The following is a 20,264-nucleotide window of genomic DNA, read 5'->3' as shown; positions in this document are numbered from 1 at the left end:
CTGTTGTGCTGCATCAATCAATCAATCAATCAATCAATCAATCAATCAATCAATCAATCAATCAATCAATCAATCAATCAGTGGCTGGCTCAGGTGCAGCTCTTTAACTTACCTAAAAGGGAGGGCGGAGAGAAGACAAGGAAGGTGAATGAGGTGTTCCAATGTGAAATGCCGGAAACACAGAAACACAGACGACACACAACAAGAGGTGGCAATCTATTCATTAATTGCATTTAATCAATGAGCTCATTATCACTCATGCATTGTCCAACAGGTGTTGAAATAATGGGATTAAAAGGGGAGATCCCTTCAGAAAGACAGAAACAATAGCAAAGACAAAAAACACTTTTGGAATCTGCTTTTAGTCAACACATAAGGAAAGGGTGCACCGGTCCTGGAAATACTGCAATACCAGGTCAATGCGTGGAGTGGACAGAGCAAGCTCTATTTCCATCTCCCTGTTCTAAAAATCCATTTAATATATGGTCCCCAGATAGGGGACGTATCAGATATTAAACTGATAAGAACAGATACTACACTTGATCTTAGCCAAAAGGCCGAGAAGCGATAACCCGAACGGGCCGCGCGTTGCCCGAGCCTGCCCGATACTGCTGTTCAGCCCTTGCAGCGATTCAGCCTATTTCTAGGCAATTCCATGGGGCCCTGCAGGCTCACACACTCACAGCTACACGGGAGGTGAATAAAGGCCGGAGAGGAAGCCAGACAGGATTTGCTTCTTTTGCTTGCACCACAATGCAGTGCTGAAAGAGGAGGAATCTACATAAAAACGCCTTCCTGGCAACGCCCAAATGCCCTGCTGCCATGCAGATAAACACTGGCAGCGGCAGCAAGTGCATGCCCACAGCCACCCCTTGTTCCTTCACACCTTGTATCAGCTGTAATCCAGTCCAGTCCAGTGCTGCCTGCTGAGCAGCACTGACCAACACTGCCTGGGCCCAGGCTTTTATCTCTGAGGCCCCATTATGATGTCAGAAAGCTGGCTCTGGAATCCTGAGGGCTCCACTATGACACGTGCAAAGTTCCGTCTGAACTTTATATAAGACGGTGAGGCTCAGTCAGTCACTCAGTGTTGCCTGAGAGGGCAACACTGCAACAGCCGGCCGCCAGGCTGTCTTTTTTTTGCACAGCTAGTTGCCTCCAGGAGGCCACAAGAGGGAGACAAGGGACTGCAAAATGGAAAATAGGCATCCACCAACTTTACAGACAACTTCTCCTTGCTCCTACAACCTCCATCCTTGCACAGTTTGTTATTCTTCTAGGTAACATAGTAACAAATCCAAATTGCTGCTCTCTTTGTAGGCAAGCAAGGCTTTGTTGCAACTGCAATTCTTACTTCTTCTTGAAATGTAGGGACGACAGTACATTCCATCACATCCATCTAGTGTACACAGGTAGGTCCATTGTGGCGGGCAGGCGAGCGGGCGGGCTGCTTTATTGGCTGTTTGCTGTTCCCCTACTCCACTCCACTATTTGACTGTTGTGCTGCATCAATCAATCAATCAATCAATCAATCAATCAATCAATCAATCAATCAATCAATCAATCAATCAGTGGCTGGCTCAGGTGCAGCTCTTTAACTTACCTAAAAGGGAGGGCGGAGAGAAGACAAGGAAGGTGAATGAGGTGTTCCAATGTGAAATGCCGGAAACACAGAAACACAGACGACACACAACAAGAGGTGGCAATCTATTCATTAATTGCATTTAATCAATGAGCTCATTATCACTCATGCATTGTCCAACAGGTGTTGAAATAATGGGATTAAAAGGGGAGATCCCTTCAGAAAGACAGAAACAATAGCAAAGACAAAAAACACTTTTGGAATCTGCTTTTAGTCAACACATAAGGAAAGGGTGCACCGGTCCTGGAAATACTGCAATACCAGGTCAATGCGTGGAGTGGACAGAGCAAGCTCTATTTCCATCTCCCTGTTCTAAAAATCCATTTAATATATGGTCCCCAGATAGGGGACGTATCAGATATTAAACTGATAAGAACAGATACTACACTTGATCTTAGCCAAAAGGCCGAGAAGCGATAACCCGAACGGGCCGCGCGTTGCCCGAGCCTGCCCGATACTGCTGTTCAGCCCTTGCAGCGATTCAGCCTACTTCTAGGCAATTCCATGGGGCCCTGCAGGCTCACACACTCACAGCTACACGGGAGGTGAATAAAGGCCGGAGAGGAAGCCAGACAGGATTTGCTTCTTTTGCTTGCACCACAATGCAGTGCTGAAAGAGGAGGAATCTACATAAAAACGCCTTCCTGGCAACGCCCAAATGCCCTGCTGCCATGCAGATAAACACTGGCAGCGGCAGCAAGTGCATGCCCACAGCCACCCCTTGTTCCTTCACACCTTGTATCAGCTGTAATCCAGTCCAGTCCAGTGCTGCCTGCTGAGCAGCACTGACCAACACTGCCTGGGCCCAGGCTTTTATCTCTGAGGCCCCATTATGATGTCAGAAAGCTGGCTCTGGAATCCTGAGGGCTCCACTATGACACGTGCAAAGTTCCGTCTGAACTTTATATAAGACGGTGAGGCTCAGTCAGTCACTCAGTGTTGCCTGAGAGGGCAACACTGCAACAGCCGGCCGCCAGGCTGTCTTTTTTTTGCACAGCTAGTTGCCTCCAGGAGGCCACAAGAGGGAGACAAGGGACTGCAAAATGGAAAATAGGCATCCACCAACTTTACAGACAACTTCTCCTTGCTCCTACAACCTCCATCCTTGCACAGTTTGTTATTCTTCTAGGTAACATAGTAACAAATCCAAATTGCTGCTCTCTTTGTAGGCAAGCAAGGCTTTGTTGCAACTGCAATTCTTACTTCTTCTTGAAATGTAGGGACGACAGTACATTCCATCACATCCATCTAGTGTACACAGGTAGGTCCATTGTGGCGGGCAGGCGAGCGGGCGGGCTGCTTTATTGGCTGTTTGCTGTTCCCCTACTCCACTCCACTATTTGACTGTTGTGCTGCATCAATCAATCAATCAATCAATCAATCAATCAATCAATCAATCAATCAATCAATCAGTGGCTGGCTCAGGTGCAGCTCTTTAACTTACCTACAAGGGAGGGCGGAGAGAAGACAAGGAAGGTGAATGAGGTGTTCCAATGTGAAATGCCGGAAACACAGAAACACAGACGACACACAACAAGAGGTGGCAATCTATTCATTAATTGCATTTAATCAATGAGCTCATTATCACTCATGCATTGTCCAACAGGTGTTGAAATAATGGGATTAAAAGGGGAGATCCCTTCAGAAAGACAGAAACAATAGCAAAGACAAAAAACACTTTTGGAATCTGCTTTTAGTCAACACATAAGGAAAGGGTGCACCGGTCCTGGAAATACTGCAATACCAGGTCAATGCGTGGAGTGGACAGAGCAAGCTCTATTTCCATCTCCCTGTTCTAAAAATCCATTTAATATATGGTCCCCAGATAGGGGACGTATCAGATATTAAACTGATAAGAACAGATACTACACTTGATCTTAGCCAAAAGGCCGAGAAGCGATAACCCGAACGGGCCGCGCGTTGCCCGAGCCTGCCCGATACTGCTGTTCAGCCCTTGCAGCGATTCAGCCTACTTCTAGGCAATTCCATGGGGCCCTGCAGGCTCACACACTCACAGCTACACGGGAGGTGAATAAAGGCCGGAGAGGAAGCCAGACAGGATTTGCTTCTTTTGCTTGCACCACAATGCAGTGCTGAAAGAGGAGGAATCTACATAAAAACGCCTTCCTGGCAACGCCCAAATGCCCTGCTGCCATGCAGATAAACACTGGCAGCGGCAGCAAGTGCATGCCCACAGCCACCCCTTGTTCCTTCACACCTTGTATCAGCTGTAATCCAGTCCAGTCCAGTGCTGCCTGCTGAGCAGCACTGACCAACACTGCCTGGGCCCAGGCTTTTATCTCTGAGGCCCCATTATGATGTCAGAAAGCTGGCTCTGGAATCCTGAGGGCTCCACTATGACACGTGCAAAGTTCCGTCTGAACTTTATATAAGACGGTGAGGCTCAGTCAGTCACTCAGTGTTGCCTGAGAGGGCAACACTGCAACAGCCGGCCGCCAGGCTGTCTTTTTTTTGCACAGCTAGTTGCCTCCAGGAGGCCACAAGAGGGAGACAAGGGACTGCAAAATGGAAAATAGGCATCCACCAACTTTACAGACAACTTCTCCTTGCTCCTACAACCTCCATCCTTGCACAGTTTGTTATTCTTCTAGGTAACATAGTAACAAATCCAAATTGCTGCTCTCTTTGTAGGCAAGCAAGGCTTTGTTGCAACTGCAATTCTTACTTCTTCTTGAAATGTAGGGACGACAGTACATTCCATCACATCCATCTAGTGTACACAGGTAGGTCCATTGTGGCGGGCAGGCGAGCGGGCGGGCTGCTTTATTGGCTGTTTGCTGTTCCCCTACTCCACTCCACTATTTGACTGTTGTGCTGCATCAATCAATCAATCAATCAATCAATCAATCAATCAATCAATCAGTGGCTGGCTCAGGTGCAGCTCTTTAACTTACCTAAAAGGGAGGGCGGAGAGAAGACAAGGAAGGTGAATGAGGTGTTCCAATGTGAAATGCCGGAAACACAGAAACACAGACGACACACAACAAGAGGTGGCAATCTATTCATTAATTGCATTTAATCAATGAGCTCATTATCACTCATGCATTGTCCAACAGGTGTTGAAATAATGGGATTAAAAGGGGAGATCCCTTCAGAAAGACAGAAACAATAGCAAAGACAAAAAACACTTTTGGAATCTGCTTTTAGTCAACACATAAGGAAAGGGTGCACCGGTCCTGGAAATACTGCAATACCAGGTCAATGCGTGGAGTGGACAGAGCAAGCTCTATTTCCATCTCCCTGTTCTAAAAATCCATTTAATATATGGTCCCCAGATAGGGGACGTATCAGATATTAAACTGATAAGAACAGATACTACACTTGATCTTAGCCAAAAGGCCGAGAAGCGATAACCCGAACGGGCCGCGCGTTGCCCGAGCCTGCCCGATACTGCTGTTCAGCCCTTGCAGCGATTCAGCCTACTTCTAGGCAATTCCATGGGGCCCTGCAGGCTCACACACTCACAGCTACACGGGAGGTGAATAAAGGCCGGAGAGGAAGCCAGACAGGATTTGCTTCTTTTGCTTGCACCACAATGCAGTGCTGAAAGAGGAGGAATCTACATAAAAACGCCTTCCTGGCAACGCCCAAATGCCCTGCTGCCATGCAGATAAACACTGGCAGCGGCAGCAAGTGCATGCCCACAGCCACCCCTTGTTCCTTCACACCTTGTATCAGCTGTAATCCAGTCCAGTCCAGTGCTGCCTGCTGAGCAGCACTGACCAACACTGCCTGGGCCCAGGCTTTTATCTCTGAGGCCCCATTATGATGTCAGAAAGCTGGCTCTGGAATCCTGAGGGCTCCACTATGACACGTGCAAAGTTCCGTCTGAACTTTATATAAGACGGTGAGGCTCAGTCAGTCACTCAGTGTTGCCTGAGAGGGCAACACTGCAACAGCCGGCCGCCAGGCTGTCTTTTTTTTGCACAGCTAGTTGCCTCCAGGAGGCCACAAGAGGGAGACAAGGGACTGCAAAATGGAAAATAGGCATCCACCAACTTTACAGACAACTTCTCCTTGCTCCTACAACCTCCATCCTTGCACAGTTTGTTATTCTTCTAGGTAACATAGTAACAAATCCAAATTGCTGCTCTCTTTGTAGGCAAGCAAGGCTTTGTTGCAACTGCAATTCTTACTTCTTCTTGAAATGTAGGGACGACAGTACATTCCATCACATCCATCTAGTGTACACAGGTAGGTCCATTGTGGCGGGCAGGCGAGCGGGCGGGCTGCTTTATTGGCTGTTTGCTGTTCCCCTACTCCACTCCACTATTTGACTGTTGTGCTGCATCAATCAATCAATCAATCAATCAATCAATCAATCAATCAATCAATCAGTGGCTGGCTCAGGTGCAGCTCTTTAACTTACCTAAAAGGGAGGGCGGAGAGAAGACAAGGAAGGTGAATGAGGTGTTCCAATGTGAAATGCCGGAAACACAGAAACACAGACGACACACAACAAGAGGTGGCAATCTATTCATTAATTGCATTTAATCAATGAGCTCATTATCACTCATGCATTGTCCAACAGGTGTTGAAATAATGGGATTAAAAGGGGAGATCCCTTCAGAAAGACAGAAACAATAGCAAAGACAAAAAACACTTTTGGAATCTGCTTTTAGTCAACACATAAGGAAAGGGTGCACCGGTCCTGGAAATACTGCAATACCAGGTCAATGCGTGGAGTGGACAGAGCAAGCTCTATTTCCATCTCCCTGTTCTAAAAATCCATTTAATATATGGTCCCCAGATAGGGGACGTATCAGATATTAAACTGATAAGAACAGATACTACACTTGATCTTAGCCAAAAGGCCGAGAAGCGATAACCCGAACGGGCCGCGCGTTGCCCGAGCCTGCCCGATACTGCTGTTCAGCCCTTGCAGCGATTCAGCCTACTTCTAGGCAATTCCATGGGGCCCTGCAGGCTCACACACTCACAGCTACACGGGAGGTGAATAAAGGCCGGAGAGGAAGCCAGACAGGATTTGCTTCTTTTGCTTGCACCACAATGCAGTGCTGAAAGAGGAGGAATCTACATAAAAACGCCTTCCTGGCAACGCCCAAATGCCCTGCTGCCATGCAGATAAACACTGGCAGCGGCAGCAAGTGCATGCCCACAGCCACCCCTTGTTCCTTCACACCTTGTATCAGCTGTAATCCAGTCCAGTCCAGTGCTGCCTGCTGAGCAGCACTGACCAACACTGCCTGGGCCCAGGCTTTTATCTCTGAGGCCCCATTATGATGTCAGAAAGCTGGCTCTGGAATCCTGAGGGCTCCACTATGACACGTGCAAAGTTCCGTCTGAACTTTATATAAGACGGTGAGGCTCAGTCAGTCACTCAGTGTTGCCTGAGAGGGCAACACTGCAACAGCCGGCCGCCAGGCTGTCTTTTTTTTGCACAGCTAGTTGCCTCCAGGAGGCCACAAGAGGGAGACAAGGGACTGCAAAATGGAAAATAGGCATCCACCAACTTTACAGACAACTTCTCCTTGCTCCTACAACCTCCATCCTTGCACAGTTTGTTATTCTTCTAGGTAACATAGTAACAAATCCAAATTGCTGCTCTCTTTGTAGGCAAGCAAGGCTTTGTTGCAACTGCAATTCTTACTTCTTCTTGAAATGTAGGGACGACAGTACATTCCATCACATCCATCTAGTGTACACAGGTAGGTCCATTGTGGCGGGCAGGCGAGCGGGCGGGCTGCTTTATTGGCTGTTTGCTGTTCCCCTACTCCACTCCACTATTTGACTGTTGTGCTGCATCAATCAATCAATCAATCAATCAATCAATCAATCAATCAATCAATCAATCAATCAATCAATCAGTGGCTGGCTCAGGTGCAGCTCTTTAACTTACCTAAAAGGGAGGGCGGAGAGAAGACAAGGAAGGTGAATGAGGTGTTCCAATGTGAAATGCCGGAAACACAGAAACACAGACGACACACAACAAGAGGTGGCAATCTATTCATTAATTGCATTTAATCAATGAGCTCATTATCACTCATGCATTGTCCAAAAGGTGTTGAAATAATGGGATTAAAAGGGGAGATCCCTTCAGAAAGACAGAAACAATAGCAAAGACAAAAAACACTTTTGGAATCTGCTTTTAGTCAACACATAAGGAAAGGGTGCACCGGTCCTGGAAATACTGCAATACCAGGTCAATGCGTGGAGTGGACAGAGCAAGCTCTATTTCCATCTCCCTGTTCTAAAAATCCATTTAATATATGGTCCCCAGATAGGGGACGTATCAGATATTAAACTGATAAGAACAGATACTACACTTGATCTTAGCCAAAAGGCCGAGAAGCGATAACCCGAACGGGCCGCGCGTTGCCCGAGCCTGCCCGATACTGCTGTTCAGCCCTTGCAGCGATTCAGCCTACTTCTAGGCAATTCCATGGGGCCCTGCAGGCTCACACACTCACAGCTACACGGGAGGTGAATAAAGGCCGGAGAGGAAGCCAGACAGGATTTGCTTCTTTTGCTTGCACCACAATGCAGTGCTGAAAGAGGAGGAATCTACATAAAAACGCCTTCCTGGCAACGCCCAAATGCCCTGCTGCCATGCAGATAAACACTGGCAGCGGCAGCAAGTGCATGCCCACAGCCACCCCTTGTTCCTTCACACCTTGTATCAGCTGTAATCCAGTCCAGTCCAGTGCTGCCTGCTGAGCAGCACTGACCAACACTGCCTGGGCCCAGGCTTTTATCTCTGAGGCCCCATTATGATGTCAGAAAGCTGGCTCTGGAATCCTGAGGGCTCCACTATGACACGTGCAAAGTTCCGTCTGAACTTTATATAAGACGGTGAGGCTCAGTCAGTCACTCAGTGTTGCCTGAGAGGGCAACACTGCAACAGCCGGCCGCCAGGCTGTCTTTTTTTTGCACAGCTAGTTGCCTCCAGGAGGCCACAAGAGGGAGACAAGGGACTGCAAAATGGAAAATAGGCATCCACCAACTTTACAGACAACTTCTCCTTGCTCCTACAACCTCCATCCTTGCACAGTTTGTTATTCTTCTAGGTAACATAGTAACAAATCCAAATTGCTGCTCTCTTTGTAGGCAAGCAAGGCTTTGTTGCAACTGCAATTCTTACTTCTTCTTGAAATGTAGGGACGACAGTACATTCCATCACATCCATCTAGTGTACACAGGTAGGTCCATTGTGGCGGGCAGGCGAGCGGGCGGGCTGCTTTATTGGCTGTTTGCTGTTCCCCTACTCCACTCCACTATTTGACTGTTGTGCTGCATCAATCAATCAATCAATCAATCAATCAATCAATCAATCAATCAGTGGCTGGCTCAGGTGCAGCTCTTTAACTTACCTAAAAGGGAGGGCGGAGAGAAGACAAGGAAGGTGAATGAGGTGTTCCAATGTGAAATGCCGGAAACACAGAAACACAGACGACACACAACAAGAGGTGGCAATCTATTCATTAATTGCATTTAATCAATGAGCTCATTATCACTCATGCATTGTCCAACAGGTGTTGAAATAATGGGATTAAAAGGGGAGATCCCTTCAGAAAGACAGAAACAATAGCAAAGACAAAAAACACTTTTGGAATCTGCTTTTAGTCAACACATAAGGAAAGGGTGCACCGGTCCTGGAAATACTGCAATACCAGGTCAATGCGTGGAGTGGACAGAGCAAGCTCTATTTCCATCTCCCTGTTCTAAAAATCCATTTAATATATGGTCCCCAGATAGGGGACGTATCAGATATTAAACTGATAAGAACAGATACTACACTTGATCTTAGCCAAAAGGCCGAGAAGCGATAACCCGAACGGGCCGCGCGTTGCCCGAGCCTGCCCGATACTGCTGTTCAGCCCTTGCAGCGATTCAGCCTACTTCTAGGCAATTCCATGGGGCCCTGCAGGCTCACACACTCACAGCTACACGGGAGGTGAATAAAGGCCGGAGAGGAAGCCAGACAGGATTTGCTTCTTTTGCTTGCACCACAATGCAGTGCTGAAAGAGGAGGAATCTACATAAAAACGCCTTCCTGGCAACGCCCAAATGCCCTGCTGCCATGCAGATAAACACTGGCAGCGGCAGCAAGTGCATGCCCACAGCCACCCCTTGTTCCTTCACACCTTGTATCAGCTGTAATCCAGTCCAGTCCAGTGCTGCCTGCTGAGCAGCACTGACCAACACTGCCTGGGCCCAGGCTTTTATCTCTGAGGCCCCATTATGATGTCAGAAAGCTGGCTCTGGAATCCTGAGGGCTCCACTATGACACGTGCAAAGTTCCGTCTGAACTTTATATAAGACGGTGAGGCTCAGTCAGTCACTCAGTGTTGCCTGAGAGGGCAACACTGCAACAGCCGGCCGCCAGGCTGTCTTTTTTTTGCACAGCTAGTTGCCTCCAGGAGGCCACAAGAGGGAGACAAGGGACTGCAAAATGGAAAATAGGCATCCACCAACTTTACAGACAACTTCTCCTTGCTCCTACAACCTCCATCCTTGCACAGTTTGTTATTCTTCTAGGTAACATAGTAACAAATCCAAATTGCTGCTCTCTTTGTAGGCAAGCAAGGCTTTGTTGCAACTGCAATTCTTACTTCTTCTTGAAATGTAGGGACGACAGTACATTCCATCACATCCATCTAGTGTACACAGGTAGGTCCATTGTGGCGGGCAGGCGAGCGGGCGGGCTGCTTTATTGGCTGTTTGCTGTTCCCCTACTCCACTCCACTATTTGACTGTTGTGCTGCATCAATCAATCAATCAATCAATCAATCAATCAATCAATCAATCAATCAATCAGTGGCTGGCTCAGGTGCAGCTCTTTAACTTACCTAAAAGGGAGGGCGGAGAGAAGACAAGGAAGGTGAATGAGGTGTTCCAATGTGAAATGCCGGAAACACAGAAACACAGACGACACACAACAAGAGGTGGCAATCTATTCATTAATTGCATTTAATCAATGAGCTCATTATCACTCATGCATTGTCCAACAGGTGTTGAAATAATGGGATTAAAAGGGGAGATCCCTTCAGAAAGACAGAAACAATAGCAAAGACAAAAAACACTTTTGGAATCTGCTTTTAGTCAACACATAAGGAAAGGGTGCACCGGTCCTGGAAATACTGCAATACCAGGTCAATGCGTGGAGTGGACAGAGCAAGCTCTATTTCCATCTCCCTGTTCTAAAAATCCATTTAATATATGGTCCCCAGATAGGGGACGTATCAGATATTAAACTGATAAGAACAGATACTACACTTGATCTTAGCCAAAAGGCCGAGAAGCGATAACCCGAACGGGCCGCGCGTTGCCCGAGCCTGCCCGATACTGCTGTTCAGCCCTTGCAGCGATTCAGCCTACTTCTAGGCAATTCCATGGGGCCCTGCAGGCTCACACACTCACAGCTACACGGGAGGTGAATAAAGGCCGGAGAGGAAGCCAGACAGGATTTGCTTCTTTTGCTTGCACCACAATGCAGTGCTGAAAGAGGAGGAATCTACATAAAAACGCCTTCCTGGCAACGCCCAAATGCCCTGCTGCCATGCAGATAAACACTGGCAGCGGCAGCAAGTGCATGCCCACAGCCACCCCTTGTTCCTTCACACCTTGTATCAGCTGTAATCCAGTCCAGTCCAGTGCTGCCTGCTGAGCAGCACTGACCAACACTGCCTGGGCCCAGGCTTTTATCTCTGAGGCCCCATTATGATGTCAGAAAGCTGGCTCTGGAATCCTGAGGGCTCCACTATGACACGTGCAAAGTTCCGTCTGAACTTTATATAAGACGGTGAGGCTCAGTCAGTCACTCAGTGTTGCCTGAGAGGGCAACACTGCAACAGCCGGCCGCCAGGCTGTCTTTTTTTTGCACAGCTAGTTGCCTCCAGGAGGCCACAAGAGGGAGACAAGGGACTGCAAAATGGAAAATAGGCATCCACCAACTTTACAGACAACTTCTCCTTGCTCCTACAACCTCCATCCTTGCACAGTTTGTTATTCTTCTAGGTAACATAGTAACAAATCCAAATTGCTGCTCTCTTTGTAGGCAAGCAAGGCTTTGTTGCAACTGCAATTCTTACTTCTTCTTGAAATGTAGGGACGACAGTACATTCCATCACATCCATCTAGTGTACACAGGTAGGTCCATTGTGGCGGGCAGGCGAGCGGGCGGGCTGCTTTATTGGCTGTTTGCTGTTCCCCTACTCCACTCCACTATTTGACTGTTGTGCTGCATCAATCAATCAATCAATCAATCAATCAATCAATCAATCAATCAATCAATCAATCAATCAGTGGCTGGCTCAGGTGCAGCTCTTTAACTTACCTAAAAGGGAGGGCGGAGAGAAGACAAGGAAGGTGAATGAGGTGTTCCAATGTGAAATGCCGGAAACACAGAAACACAGACGACACACAACAAGAGGTGGCAATCTATTCATTAATTGCATTTAATCAATGAGCTCATTATCACTCATGCATTGTCCAACAGGTGTTGAAATAATGGGATTAAAAGGGGAGATCCCTTCAGAAAGACAGAAACAATAGCAAAGACAAAAAACACTTTTGGAATCTGCTTTTAGTCAACACATAAGGAAAGGGTGCACCGGTCCTGGAAATACTGCAATACCAGGTCAATGCGTGGAGTGGACAGAGTAAGCTCTATTTCCATCTCCCTGTTCTAAAAATCCATTTAATATATGGTCCCCAGATAGGGGACGTATCAGATATTAAACTGATAAGAACAGATACTACACTTGATCTTAGCCAAAAGGCCGAGAAGCGATAACCCGAACGGGCCGCGCGTTGCCCGAGCCTGCCCGATACTGCTGTTCAGCCCTTGCAGCGATTCAGCCTACTTCTAGGCAATTCCATGGGGCCCTGCAGGCTCACACACTCACAGCTACACGGGAGGTGAATAAAGGCCGGAGAGGAAGCCAGACAGGATTTGCTTCTTTTGCTTGCACCACAATGCAGTGCTGAAAGAGGAGGAATCTACATAAAAACGCCTTCCTGGCAACGCCCAAATGCCCTGCTGCCATGCAGATAAACACTGGCAGCGGCAGCAAGTGCATGCCCACAGCCACCCCTTGTTCCTTCACACCTTGTATCAGCTGTAATCCAGTCCAGTCCAGTGCTGCCTGCTGAGCAGCACTGACCAACACTGCCTGGGCCCAGGCTTTTATCTCTGAGGCCCCATTATGATGTCAGAAAGCTGGCTCTGGAATCCTGAGGGCTCCACTATGACACGTGCAAAGTTCCGTCTGAACTTTATATAAGACGGTGAGGCTCAGTCAGTCACTCAGTGTTGCCTGAGAGGGCAACACTGCAACAGCCGGCCGCCAGGCTGTCTTTTTTTTGCACAGCTAGTTGCCTCCAGGAGGCCACAAGAGGGAGACAAGGGACTGCAAAATGGAAAATAGGCATCCACCAACTTTACAGACAACTTCTCCTTGCTCCTACAACCTCCATCCTTGCACAGTTTGTTATTCTTCTAGGTAACATAGTAACAAATCCAAATTGCTGCTCTCTTTGTAGGCAAGCAAGGCTTTGTTGCAACTGCAATTCTTACTTCTTCTTGAAATGTAGGGACGACAGTACATTCCATCACATCCATCTAGTGTACACAGGTAGGTCCATTGTGGCGGGCAGGCGAGCGGGCGGGCTGCTTTATTGGCTGTTTGCTGTTCCCCTACTCCACTCCACTATTTGACTGTTGTGCTGCATCAATCAATCAATCAATCAATCAATCAATCAATCAATCAATCAATCAGTGGCTGGCTCAGGTGCAGCTCTTTAACTTACCTAAAAGGGAGGGCGGAGAGAAGACAAGGAAGGTGAATGAGGTGTTCCAATGTGAAATGCCGGAAACACAGAAACACAGACGACACACAACAAGAGGTGGCAATCTATTCATTAATTGCATTTAATCAATGAGCTCATTATCACTCATGCATTGTCCAAAAGGTGTTGAAATAATGGGATTAAAAGGGGAGATCCCTTCAGAAAGACAGAAACAATAGCAAAGACAAAAAACACTTTTGGAATCTGCTTTTAGTCAACACATAAGGAAAGGGTGCACCGGTCCTGGAAATACTGCAATACCAGGTCAATGCGTGGAGTGGACAGAGCAAGCTCTATTTCCATCTCCCTGTTCTAAAAATCCATTTAATATATGGTCCCCAGATAGGGGACGTATCAGATATTAAACTGATAAGAACAGATACTACACTTGATCTTAGCCAAAAGGCCGAGAAGCGATAACCCGAACGGGCCGCGCGTTGCCCGAGCCTGCCCGATACTGCTGTTCAGCCCTTGCAGCGATTCAGCCTACTTCTAGGCAATTCCATGGGGCCCTGCAGGCTCACACACTCACAGCTACACGGGAGGTGAATAAAGGCCGGAGAGGAAGCCAGACAGGATTTGCTTCTTTTGCTTGCACCACAATGCAGTGCTGAAAGAGGAGGAATCTACATAAAAACGCCTTCCTGGCAATGCCCAAATGCCCTGCTGCCATGCAGATAAACACTGGCAGCGGCAGCAAGTGCATGCCCACAGCCACCCCTTGTTCCTTCACACCTTGTATCAGCTGTAATCCAGTCCAGTCCAGTGCTGCCTGCTGAGCAGCACTGACCAACACTGCCTGGGCCCAGGCTTTTATCTCTGAGGCCCCATTATGATGTCAGAAAGCTGGCTCTGGAATCCTGAGGGCTCCACTATGACACGTGCAAAGTTCCGTCTGAACTTTATATAAGACGGTGAGGCTCAGTCAGTCACTCAGTGTTGCCTGAGAGGGCAACACTGCAACAGCCGGCCGCCAGGCTGTCTTTTTTTTGCACAGCTAGTTGCCTCCAGGAGGCCACAAGAGGGAGACAAGGGACTGCAAAATGGAAAATAGGCATCCACCAACTTTACAGACAACTTCTCCTTGCTCCTACAACCTCCATCCTTGCACAGTTTGTTATTCTTCTAGGTAACATAGTAACAAATCCAAATTGCTGCTCTCTTTGTAGGCAAGCAAGGCTTTGTTGCAACTGCAATTCTTACTTCTTCTTGAAATGTAGGGACGACAGTACATTCCATCACATCCATCTAGTGTACACAGGTAGGTCCATTGTGGCGGGCAGGCGAGCGGGCGGGCTGCTTTATTGGCTGTTTGCTGTTCCCCTACTCCACTCCACTATTTGACTGTTGTGCTGCATCAATCAATCAATCAATCAATCAATCAATCAATCAATCAATCAATCAATCAATCAGTGGCTGGCTCAGGTGCAGCTCTTTAACTTACCTAAAAGGGAGGGCGGAGAGAAGACAAGGAAGGTGAATGAGGTGTTCCAATGTGAAATGCCGGAAACACAGAAACACAGACGACACACAACAAGAGGTGGCAATCTATTCATTAATTGCATTTAATCAATGAGCTCATTATCACTCATGCATTGTCCAACAGGTGTTGAAATAATGGGATTAAAAGGGGAGATCCCTTCAGAAAGACAGAAACAATAGCAAAGACAAAAAACACTTTTGGAATCTGCTTTTAGTCAACACATAAGGAAAGGGTGCACCGGTCCTGGAAATACTGCAATACCAGGTCAATGCGTGGAGTGGACAGAGCAAGCTCTATTTCCATCTCCCTGTTCTAAAAATCCATTTAATATATGGTCCCCAGATAGGGGACGTATCAGATATTAAACTGATAAGAACAGATACTACACTTGATCTTAGCCAAAAGGCCGAGAAGCGATAACCCGAACGGGCCGCGCGTTGCCCGAGCCTGCCCGATACTGCTGTTCAGCCCTTGCAGCGATTCAGCCTACTTCTAGGCAATTCCATGGGGCCCTGCAGGCTCACACACTCACAGCTACACGGGAGGTGAATAAAGGCCGGAGAGGAAGCCAGACAGGATTTGCTTCTTTTGCTTGCACCACAATGCAGTGCTGAAAGAGGAGGAATCTACATAAAAACGCCTTCCTGGCAACGCCCAAATGCCCTGCTGCCATGCAGATAAACACTGGCAGCGGCAGCAAGTGCATGCCCACAGCCACCCCTTGTTCCTTCACACCTTGTATCAGCTGTAATCCAGTCCAGTCCAGTGCTGCCTGCTGAGCAGCACTGACCAACACTGCCTGGGCCCAGGCTTTTATCTCTGAGGCCCCATTATGATGTCAGAAAGCTGGCTCTGGAATCCTGAGGGCTCCACTATGACACGTGCAAAGTTCCGTCTGAACTTTATATAAGACGGTGAGGCTCAGTCAGTCACTCAGTGTTGCCTGAGAGGGCAACACTGCAACAGCCGGCCGCCAGGCTGTCTTTTTTTTGCACAGCTAGTTGCCTCCAGGAGGCCACAAGAGGGAGACAAGGGACTGCAAAATGGAAAATAGGCATCCACCAACTTTACAGACAACTTCTCCTTGCTCCTACAACCTCCATCCTTGCACAGTTTGTTATTCTTCTAGGTAACATAGTAACAAATCCAAATTGCTGCTCTCTTTGTAGGCAAGCAAGGCTTTGTTGCAACTGCAATTCTTACTTCTTCTTGAAATGTAGGGACGACAGTACATTCCATCACATCCATCTAGTGTACACAGGTAGGTCCATTGTGGCGGGCAGGCGAGCGGGCGGGCTGCTTTATTGGCTGTTTGCTGTTCCCCTACTCCACTCCACTATTTGACTGTTGTGCTGCATCAATCAATCAATCAATCAATCAATCAATCAATCAATCAATCAATCAATCAATCAATCAGTGGCTGGCTCAGGTGCAGCTCTTTAACTTACCTAAAAGGGAGGGCGGAGAGAAGACAAGGAAGGTGAATGAGGTGTTCCAATGTGAAATGCCGGAAACACAGAAACACAGACGACACACAACAAGAGGTGGCAATCTATTCATTAATTGCATTTAATCAATGAGCTCATTATCACTCATGCATTGTCCAACAGGTGTTGAAATAATGGGATTAAAAGGGGAGATCCCTTCAGAAAGACAGAAACAATAGCAAAGACAAAAAACACTTTTGGAATCTGCTTTTAGTCAACACATAAGGAAAGGGTGCACCGGTCCTGGAAATACTGCAATACCAGGTCAATGCGTGGAGTGGACAGAGCAAGCTCTATTTCCATCTCCCTGTTCTAAAAATCCATTTAATATATGGTCCCCAGATAGGGGACGTATCAGATATTAAACTGATAAGAACAGATACTACACTTGATCTTAGCCAAAAGGCCGAGAAGCGATAACCCGAACGGGCCGCGCGTTGCCCGAGCCTGCCCGATACTGCTGTTCAGCCCTTGCAGCGATTCAGCCTACTTCTAGGCAATTCCATGGGGCCCTGCAGGCTCACACACTCACAGCTACACGGGAGGTGAATAAAGGCCGGAGAGGAAGCCAGACAGGATTTGCTTCTTTTGCTTGCACCACAATGCAGTGCTGAAAGAGGAGGAATCTACATAAAAACGCCTTCCTGGCAACGCCCAAATGCCCTGCTGCCATGCAGATAAACACTGGCAGCGGCAGCAAGTGCATGCCCACAGCCACCCCTTGTTCCTTCACACCTTGTATCAGCTGTAATCCAGTCCAGTCCAGTGCTGCCTGCTGAGCAGCACTGACCAACACTGCCTGGGCCCAGGCTTTTATCTCTGAGGCCCCATTATGATGTCAGAAAGCTGGCTCTGGAATCCTGAGGGCTCCACTATGACACGTGCAAAGTTCCGTCTGAACTTTATATAAGACGGTGAGGCTCAGTCAGTCACTCAGTGTTGCCTGAGAGGGCAACACTGCAACAGCCGGCCGCCAGGCTGTCTTTTTTTTGCACAGCTAGTTGCCTCCAGGAGGCCACAAGAGGGAGACAAGGGACTGCAAAATGGAAAATAGGCATCCACCAACTTTACAGACAACTTCTCCTTGCTCCTACAACCTCCATCCTTGCACAGTTTGTTATTCTTCTAGGTAACATAGTAACAAATCCAAATTGCTGCTCTCTTTGTAGGCAAGCAAGGCTTTGTTGCAACTGCAATTCTTACTTCTTCTTGAAATGTAGGGACGACAGTACATTCCATCACATCCATCTAGTGTACACAGGTAGGTCCATTGTGGCGGGCAGGCGAGCGGGCGGGCTGCTTTATTGGCTGTTTGCTGTTCCCCTACTCCACTCCACTATTTGACTGTTGTGCTGCATCAATCAATCAATCAATCAATCAATCAATCAATCAATCAATCAATCAATCAGTGGCTGGCTCAGGTGCAGCTCTTTAACTTACCTAAAAGGGAGGGCGGAGAGAAGACAAGGAAGGTGAATGAGGTGTTCCAATGTGAAATGCCGGAAACACAGAAACACAGACGACACACAACAAGAGGTGGCAATCTATTCATTAATTGCATTTAATCAATGAGCTCATTATCACTCATGCATTGTCCAACAGGTGTTGAAATAATGGGATTAAAAGGGGAGATCCCTTCAGAAAGACAGAAACAATAGCAAAGACAAAAAACACTTTTGGAATCTGCTTTTAGTCAACACATAAGGAAAGGGTGCACCGGTCCTGGAAATACTGCAATACCAGGTCAATGCGTGGAGTGGACAGAGCAAGCTCTATTTCCATCTCCCTGTTCTAAAAATCCATTTAATATATGGTCCCCAGATAGGGGACGTATCAGATATTAAACTGATAAGAACAGATACTACACTTGATCTTAGCCAAAAGGCCGAGAAGCGATAACCCGAACGGGCCGCGCGTTGCCCGAGCCTGCCCGATACTGCTGTTCAGCCCTTGCAGCGATTCAGCCTACTTCTAGGCAATTCCATGGGGCCCTGCAGGCTCACACACTCACAGCTACACGGGAGGTGAATAAAGGCCGGAGAGGAAGCCAGACAGGATTTGCTTCTTTTGCTTGCACCACAATGCAGTGCTGAAAGAGGAGGAATCTACATAAAAACGCCTTCCTGGCAACGCCCAAATGCCCTGCTGCCATGCAGATAAACACTGGCAGCGGCAGCAAGTGCATGCCCACAGCCACCCCTTGTTCCTTCACACCTTGTATCAGCTGTAATCCAGTCCAGTCCAGTGCTGCCTGCTGAGCAGCACTGACCAACACTGCCTGGGCCCAGGCTTTTATCTCTGAGGCCCCATTATGATGTCAGAAAGCTGGCTCTGGAATCCTGAGGGCTCCACTATGACACGTGCAAAGTTCCGTCTGAACTTTATATAAGACGGTGAGGCTCAGTCAGTCACTCAGTGTTGCCTGAGAGGGCAACACTGCAACAGCCGGCCGCCAGGCTGTCTTTTTTTTGCACAGCTAGTTGCCTCCAGGAGGCCACAAGAGGGAGACAAGGGACTGCAAAATGGAAAATAGGCATCCACCAACTTTACAGACAACTTCTCCTTGCTCCTACAACCTCCATCCTTGCACAGTTTGTTATTCTTCTAGGTAACATAGTAACAAATCCAAATTGCTGCTCTCTTTGTAGGCAAGCAAGGCTTTGTTGCAACTGCAATTCTTACTTCTTCTTGAAATGTAGGGACGACAGTACATTCCATCACATCCATCTAGTGTACACAGGTAGGTCCATTGTGGCGGGCAGGCGAGCGGGCGGGCTGCTTTATTGGCTGTTTGCTGTTCCCCTACTCCACTCCACTATTTGACTGTTGTGCTGCATCAATCAATCAATCAATCAATCAATCAATCAATCAATCAATCAATCAATCAATCAGTGGCTGGCTCAGGTGCAGCTCTTTAACTTACCTAAAAGGGAGGGCGGAGAGAAGACAAGGAAGGTGAATGAGGTGTTCCAATGTGAAATGCCGGAAACACAGAAACACAGACGACACACAACAAGAGGTGGCAATCTATTCATTAATTGCATTTAATCAATGAGCTCATTATCACTCATGCATTGTCCAACAGGTGTTGAAATAATGGGATTAAAAGGGGAGATCCCTTCAGAAAGACAGAAACAATAGCAAAGACAAAAAACACTTTTGGAATCTGCTTTTAGTCAACACATAAGGAAAGGGTGCACCGGTCCTGGAAATACTGCAATACCAGGTCAATGCGTGGAGTGGACAGAGCAAGCTCTATTTCCATCTCCCTGTTCTAAAAATCCATTTAATATATGGTCCCCAGATAGGGGACGTATCAGATATTAAACTGATAAGAACAGATACTACACTTGATCTTAGCCAAAAGGCCGAGAAGCGATAACCCGAACGGGCCGCGCGTTGCCCGAGCCTGCCCGATACTGCTGTTCAGCCCTTGCAGCGATTCAGCCTACTTCTAGGCAATTCCATGGGGCCCTGCAGGCTCACACACTCACAGCTACACGGGAGGTGAATAAAGGCCGGAGAGGAAGCCAGACAGGATTTGCTTCTTTTGCTTGCACCACAATGCAGTGCTGAAAGAGGAGGAATCTACATAAAAACGCCTTCCTGGCAACGCCCAAATGCCCTGCTGCCATGCAGATAAACACTGGCAGCGGCAGCAAGTGCATGCCCACAGCCACCCCTTGTTCCTTCACACCTTGTATCAGCTGTAATCCAGTCCAGTCCAGTGCTGCCTGCTGAGCAGCACTGACCAACACTGCCTGGGCCCAGGCTTTTATCTCTGAGGCCCCATTATGATGTCAGAAAGCTGGCTCTGGAA

General features: G+C 47.7%; 14 non-coding genes across 14 annotated transcripts; all 14 read right to left on the bottom strand.

Moving 5' to 3' along the window:
• Positions 1–378: 378 nt before the first annotated feature.
• LOC142696765 (U2 spliceosomal RNA) lies at positions 379–569 on the bottom strand. The gene has a single exon (XR_012864624.1). It is a non-coding gene; the product is annotated as a U2 spliceosomal RNA (small nuclear RNA).
• A 1,300-nt stretch (positions 570–1,869) lies between these two features.
• On the bottom strand, positions 1,870–2,060 carry LOC142696752 (U2 spliceosomal RNA). Its single transcript, XR_012864613.1, has one exon. It is a non-coding gene; the product is annotated as a U2 spliceosomal RNA (small nuclear RNA).
• A 1,292-nt stretch (positions 2,061–3,352) lies between these two features.
• LOC142696740 (U2 spliceosomal RNA) lies at positions 3,353–3,543 on the bottom strand. Its single transcript, XR_012864602.1, has one exon. It is a non-coding gene; the product is annotated as a U2 spliceosomal RNA (small nuclear RNA).
• Positions 3,544–4,823: 1,280 nt separating this feature from the next.
• Positions 4,824–5,014, bottom strand: LOC142696727 (U2 spliceosomal RNA). The gene has a single exon (XR_012864590.1). It is a non-coding gene; the product is annotated as a U2 spliceosomal RNA (small nuclear RNA).
• Positions 5,015–6,298: 1,284 nt separating this feature from the next.
• On the bottom strand, positions 6,299–6,489 carry LOC142696715 (U2 spliceosomal RNA). The gene has a single exon (XR_012864579.1). It is a non-coding gene; the product is annotated as a U2 spliceosomal RNA (small nuclear RNA).
• A 1,300-nt stretch (positions 6,490–7,789) lies between these two features.
• LOC142696703 (U2 spliceosomal RNA) lies at positions 7,790–7,980 on the bottom strand. The gene has a single exon (XR_012864568.1). It is a non-coding gene; the product is annotated as a U2 spliceosomal RNA (small nuclear RNA).
• A 1,280-nt stretch (positions 7,981–9,260) lies between these two features.
• On the bottom strand, positions 9,261–9,451 carry LOC142696691 (U2 spliceosomal RNA). Its single transcript, XR_012864557.1, has one exon. It is a non-coding gene; the product is annotated as a U2 spliceosomal RNA (small nuclear RNA).
• A 1,288-nt stretch (positions 9,452–10,739) lies between these two features.
• LOC142696679 (U2 spliceosomal RNA) lies at positions 10,740–10,930 on the bottom strand. Its single transcript, XR_012864546.1, has one exon. It is a non-coding gene; the product is annotated as a U2 spliceosomal RNA (small nuclear RNA).
• Positions 10,931–12,226: 1,296 nt separating this feature from the next.
• Positions 12,227–12,417, bottom strand: LOC142696602 (U2 spliceosomal RNA). Its single transcript, XR_012864482.1, has one exon. It is a non-coding gene; the product is annotated as a U2 spliceosomal RNA (small nuclear RNA).
• Positions 12,418–13,701: 1,284 nt separating this feature from the next.
• Positions 13,702–13,892, bottom strand: LOC142696667 (U2 spliceosomal RNA). Its single transcript, XR_012864535.1, has one exon. It is a non-coding gene; the product is annotated as a U2 spliceosomal RNA (small nuclear RNA).
• Positions 13,893–15,184: 1,292 nt separating this feature from the next.
• Positions 15,185–15,375, bottom strand: LOC142696655 (U2 spliceosomal RNA). Its single transcript, XR_012864524.1, has one exon. It is a non-coding gene; the product is annotated as a U2 spliceosomal RNA (small nuclear RNA).
• A 1,296-nt stretch (positions 15,376–16,671) lies between these two features.
• On the bottom strand, positions 16,672–16,862 carry LOC142696641 (U2 spliceosomal RNA). The gene has a single exon (XR_012864513.1). It is a non-coding gene; the product is annotated as a U2 spliceosomal RNA (small nuclear RNA).
• A 1,288-nt stretch (positions 16,863–18,150) lies between these two features.
• LOC142696629 (U2 spliceosomal RNA) lies at positions 18,151–18,341 on the bottom strand. The gene has a single exon (XR_012864502.1). It is a non-coding gene; the product is annotated as a U2 spliceosomal RNA (small nuclear RNA).
• A 1,292-nt stretch (positions 18,342–19,633) lies between these two features.
• On the bottom strand, positions 19,634–19,824 carry LOC142696580 (U2 spliceosomal RNA). Its single transcript, XR_012864462.1, has one exon. It is a non-coding gene; the product is annotated as a U2 spliceosomal RNA (small nuclear RNA).
• Between the last annotated feature and the right edge of the window lie 440 nt (positions 19,825–20,264).

This window comes from Rhinoderma darwinii (genome assembly GCF_050947455.1).
Source record: "Rhinoderma darwinii isolate aRhiDar2 chromosome 5 unlocalized genomic scaffold, aRhiDar2.hap1 SUPER_5_unloc_7, whole genome shotgun sequence".
In the NCBI taxonomy this organism is placed as follows: domain Eukaryota; kingdom Metazoa; phylum Chordata; class Amphibia; order Anura; family Rhinodermatidae; genus Rhinoderma; species Rhinoderma darwinii.
The sequence above is the reverse complement of the archived record's forward strand: the minus strand, read 5'-3'. Positions and strand labels throughout refer to the sequence as shown.